The 6,000-nt window shown below is 39.0% G+C and overlaps 1 pseudogene; it reads left to right on the top strand.

The window, feature by feature from the left end:
* LOC134408718 (DNA polymerase epsilon catalytic subunit A-like) overlaps positions 1–535 on the top strand; it is a 37,834-nt pseudogene extending 37,299 nt beyond the window's left edge.
* The last annotated feature ends 5,465 nt before the right edge of the window (positions 536–6,000 follow it).

Here is a 6,000-nt window from a genome sequence, read left to right on the forward strand (position 1 = left end):
CGGCTGGGCAGGTGAGATGGTGCCCCGCACCCAGGTACGCTGGGGTGGGGGGTGGGTGAAATCAGCTCACCTGCGCGGCCCGGTTCCTAACAGGCCACGGACCAGTACCGGTCCGTGGCCGGGGGGTTGGGGACCTCTGTTGTAGAGGGCTCAGCTTAGAGTGCAGCTGTTTCAAGCCCATTCATTCTGCTGCTTCCTGACAGTCCTCTATCCATATTTTGCATGCCAAGAAGCCCTCTTGCTGCCCTTGTATGTTGTTCGCTGATGTTGCGCAGGTCTTTTCTCAAAGTATTACCTTGACAGTTACATCCATAGGCTACTGTTCCTTCCCCTAAAATAATGCCTTGCTGGGTGAAGATGAGAACGTGTTATTTCCTTCTGCAGCATATTGGGAGGAGTTGTGCCTTTCAGAATCAACGGTTTCTGCCACATCTCTTGAGCAGATTACTGCCGCAAGGCCTACAAGAAGATCCACGTGACCAAAGTGGAGGAGCGCATCACCACCATCTGTCAGCAGGAAAACTCCTTTTTTTAAAAAATTTATTAAACAATATATAACAACAACAGAACATCAAATAAAAAATCACTTGATACATAAACATAAAATTACCTTAATATCATATGTTCTAATTTTGCCTATTAAACATTTGTACTAAACATAACAGTGCTCCCCCCACCTCGGGATCTCATTCCTGTTTCCAAAAACTCATAGTTTCTTCTGTTGGTGGTTTCCCACTTCCTTTAGAGAACACAAACTCCAGGAACTTTTTCCATATACCCTCAAAATCATTTGTTTTTGCTATACCTTTTTTCATTTTAATATTACATGTCAATTTATCATTTATAGCAATGTCCCACACTTCTTTATACCATTCTTCAATACAATAGTCTCCTTGCATCTTCCAGTTCCTGGCTACAATCAGCCTCGCAGCCGTCAGCAGGTTCGTTATTAGCTCTTTCATTTCTTTATTACATTTAAGTTCTTCTTGCAGTGAGAGTAGTGTAATCCTTGGTGTAACCTCTACTTTAAATCCCACTATCTGCTCAATCTCATAAAAAACCATCTTCCACAACTTTTGCACATGTTTACAGTCTCACCACATATGTAAATACGTTCCTTTTTCACCACAACCCCTCCAACAATCTGCTGAAAGCTGATTATTAATTTTATTTAATCTAACCGGAGTTAAATACCACCTCCATACCAGTTTATAGTAATTCTCCTTTATTCTTGCTGATATATTTCTCAACACTCTTTGTCTTCATAGTCCTTCCCATCTCTGCTGTCCTATCTGTATCTTCAAATCAGTCTCCCAAACCACTTTCCCGCTACTATCCAACACTCCTTTCTCAGTTAATACATTATATAGTTGACTCATTAACCCTTTTATCCCTATATTTTGTCCCTTATCGATTTCTTTTTTTTTCAATTAATTCCTCAAATTTCGTCCTCTCCCCACACTCTCCATTTTCTCTTACCCAGTTTTTAGTCCATTGTTCAAATTGCCCATAGTTCAACCATGTTAATTTCAAATCTTTTAAAACATCTTCCAACCTCTCTCTTGTATTCATCCCCTTTAACCATTCTCTTAATCTCATTTTGTTTTTTTCTTTTAAAACTTTACTTAATCTGTTCTTTAAATTTTCAGGAAATTTCTTTAGCATTATCACCGGTGTTAAGGGGGAGTTAATTGAAAGCAATTAACAAAATTCCTTTTTGTGGAAAAAATCCAAATTAAATAACATCAATTCGGATTTTGCCCAATTTATTCTTAACCCCGTAACTTCTTCAAATTCTTTTAACTGCTGTCTAATTCTTTCCATTTTACTTATCGAATCTCTAATAGTCATCAATGTATCATCTGCAAACATATTCAACTTAATTTTATTTCTACTACCTATCCCCTCTATCTCCCCATCTTCTCTTATTGCGTTTGCCAACAATTCCATCACCAATACAAACAGGACTGGCGAGAGTGGGCATCCTTGTCTTGTCCCTCTGGCTAGTCGTATCTTATCCGTTATTCCGTCGTTTACTACCACTACGGCTGTGTTTTTAGAGTATAACTGCTCTATTATTGCTCTGAATTTATTACCAAATCCCATTTTATTTAAAACCAACTTTAAAGTTTGCCAACTCACACAATCAAAAGCCTTAAAAATATCTAACGCTAAAATACCCGCCTTATTCTTTGACTTTTTTATCCCCTGTATTACATTCAAGACTCTCCCTATTAATGTATGCATCTGTCTGCCTGCTAACCGCATTGGTCTTCCCCTACATAGTTAGCTATAAATTTATTTAACCTTTTAGCCAAAATAGTTGAAAATTTTTTAGCATCTTGATTTATTAACGAGATTAGTCTATATGAATCAGGGAGAGTCAAATCCTTATCCGGTTTCGGAATTAAAATTATTATAGAATGCTCCCATGACTCTGGAATCTTCTCCCCTTCCATTATTGCGTTATATAATTTCAACAACTTTGGCACTATTAATGTTTTAAATTTTTTATAAAACTTTGGTCCTAGGCCATCTACCCCCGGTGATTTCCCTACTTTAAGCTGGTCCATGACCTCCTCTATTTCACTTTGCAGTATGTTATTATCCTACTGCCCCTATCCCATTTTTAGCTTTTTCCTTTTGTGTGAGCTTGACAAGCATCTTCGAGTTCCTGTTACTATTTTGAAAATATTCCCTTTTCATATAAATTAAATTCCTCTGAACTTCTTCTAAATTAATATTTTCTAATTCCTTTTTTTTTGCCTGTAATTCTATTAATTTATATTTATTCTTAGTTTGCCAAAATTCTTTTTCCAGCTTAATTATCTCTTTCTCTAAAGTAACCTGCCTTGCCTCCTGTTGTCTTTTTAGATTACACGTTTCCCTAATACAATTCCCCCTAAACACAGCCTTCATGGTATCACAAACCACTGCAGTTCTTGTTTCCCCCTTCTCATTTATTTCCCATGTTTCTGACAGTTCCTTCTGCATTTTCTCAATTACTTTATCGTGCTTAAATATCTTAGTATTCAATCTCCACCTTAATGCTTCTTTGTAATCCTTATCAACTGCAAAAACTAAACTTACCAATGCATGATCCGTTACCTTGATTATCCCCAGTTCCATTTTACATATCTTAGTTAAAAAATCTCTAGATACAAAAATATGATCAATCCTAGAATATGTATGATGGACTGGAGAATAAAACGTAAACCCTGGGTCTGCCCCTCTAAGAACTCTCCAACAATCAACAAAATCCTTTTCTTTAATTAATTTGTTTAACATAGTGATATTGTTTCTCTTTTCTATCTCAGAGGGATTTGACCTGTCTAATCTATTGTTCATAACCATATTAAAATCTCCAGCCAAAATAACATACCCCTCCTTGAATTCTTCAATCTCTCTTAATACCTCCTCATAAAATTCTTTTTGTTTATTATTTGGAGCATACATATTGATCAAAGTATACATTTTCCCTTCCATTTGACCCTTTATCATGAGATATCTCCCATCCTCGTCTTTTTTAATATTTTCCAACACAAACCCACTTCTTTTTGAAATCAAGATGGCCACTCCATTTTTTTTTTATGTCCCCATGATACCCAAAATTTTTATACTCATTAACTCTTCCCTTCGTTCCTCCCTTCGTTCTATGTTTTCTCTCAACTCACCTTCTCCGGAGTCATTTTTAATTTCCTCTCCTCGAGTCGCCGTAACGAGCTCACGTAACGTCTGAAATTCAATCTTCTGCGCTCCACTCCTCAAATAATAAACATTACTCTTACTTTGATTCACCACAGCACCCGAGGCTTTACCGTAACCGTCTAGGTGACTTCTTCTTCTGTCCATTTCTTTAGGGTCCGACAAAAAGACATAGACATCGTCCGCATGAGCTATGGCCTTCACCGTCGGCCCTCTTACGTCTTCGCTCAAACTCCCAAATGGCAAAAAAAACCTGATGCCTCCGTCTTGTTGAATCAAAGCCAACAACGGGTCAATCGCCAAGATATACAGAAGGGGACTGAGAGGGCATCCCTGTCGGAGGCCCGATCATAATTTTACTTTTGCTCCTCGCCAACCGTTGATCTGGGGGTTAACCGAAGCCTGCTTATACAAAACTTGCAGATGACTTACAAAATCATCCGGAATGCCCTTTAACCTCAAGGCCTCCCACAAATAAGTCTGATCTACCCGATCGAAGGCCTTAGATTGGTCTAACTGCAAAATCCCCTCTTGACTCCCCGTGACTCTTTCCTGGTGGAAAAATTCCCTAATCAAAAGCAGCGAATCCGACATGCGTCTTCCCGGGACCGCACTCGTCTGCGTTCCCACAACCAATTTTGAAATGACTTTGGAAAGTCTGTTGTTCAGGATTTTTGCTAAAATCCTGTAATCGATGTTAGTCAAAGTGATGGGTCGCCAATTATCCGGGAGCGTTAAATCTCCTCCTTTTGGAATAAAAATTAAAGTCCCGCTATAAAAACTGTCTCCCAAGAACCGAGATCGTAATGCCTCATTGTAGACCTTCGCTAAGGAGATCCCCATTTTTTCTTTAAAAATTTTATAAAAAGAATACGTTAACCCGTCCGGGCCGGGAGCCGCTTTTAATTTCCCTTGAGCGATGACCGTTTGGACTTCCTCCTCCTCGATCGGAGCTAACAACCTCTCCCTCTCTTCTGCTGTAATTTCCCCATAATTGTTTTTATCTACTCTTTTTAGGAAATTTAACATTTCCTCCTTCTCCAACGCCTGTCCTTTGTAAATATCGTCATAATATTCTTCCATTATTTTAAGCATTTCCCGAGGTTTGGTCGCCACCCGATCTTCACTCTTCCTTCTAAGTCCTTTCATACTTTCTCTCGGTTTTGATAATCTGTCGCCTTCCCACTCTCCTTTCTCTATCAGGGGTCCTCTCGCCCTATTTGTTTGTTTTTCCAACCTGAGTCTTCTTTGTCGGTGGTGGTATCCTTCGATCACTTCCACCGCTTTTGCCAATTGCCCTGGGTTCCATAACAAGCCTCTATTTATTTTAAGATGTATTTTTAGAAATTCTTCAGTTCCACCTTATAATATCTCCTCGTGAGATTCAGAGAGGTCGATCTGATGGATCTCTTTAACTCCTCCCACCATAAATTGAGATCCATCTCTCGGTGTCCCCTCAGAATCTCTAACATTTCCAAATTCCTCTCCATTTCATCCTTATATTCTCTAATCTGTAAAGCGGCCGGTGGAAATCTCCAATTGGGTTTACCACGAACCGTGACTTCTCATGAACTACATTCCATCAAAAGTATACCGTGGTCGGACCATGGCGTCACCAAAACATTAGCCGAGTTCACTAGCATTTCTTTGACTCCCCAGATTCTATCTAGCCTGCTGGCAAATTTAGGATGGTAAAAGGTATAAGTCACTCCTTCCAATTTGGGGAAATTACTCACGTAAGTCTTTCGACTCCATACCGGGAAAAAGTCTAAACCGTTTTTAATTTTTAAAGCCTTATCCTCTAACCGTAGATCTTTTTGTAAAAGTTTTTGCAGCTCCCTTTCTTCCGGCGTCAAAGGTCGTTCTTTGTTTTTCCCTTCCCGGGTGACCAAATTACAGTGATCGCTTAATTGGGTTCTGTTATTAAAATCACCCATGATCAACAACGTTTTATTCGTGGTCACGTAATCTCTTAAAGTTTGCCATATTTTTTTCCTATAAGAGACTAAAACCGGTGCATATAAGCCACAAAGTCTGAAATGTTTAGTTTCCACTTGACCGTCCTGTCTTTTAAACTAAAGTCTATTATTATTAAGTATCCCGGTTCCGCTTTAACGGTTCTTTTAATTTCTAAATCCGGTCTCCATCTCATCAATACTCCTACCCCACCCTTCCCCTTCTCGTTATAAGACCATAAGGACGGGCCCCAAGTCCAAAATCACTGCACGAGACTCCGTTCTTTCTCGGAATCAAAATTGAGTTCTTGAAGAACTATAATGTCAATTCCTAATCGTG

This window comes from Elgaria multicarinata, chromosome 14 (assembly GCF_023053635.1).
Source record: "Elgaria multicarinata webbii isolate HBS135686 ecotype San Diego chromosome 14, rElgMul1.1.pri, whole genome shotgun sequence".
NCBI lineage: Eukaryota > Metazoa > Chordata > Lepidosauria > Squamata > Anguidae > Elgaria > Elgaria multicarinata.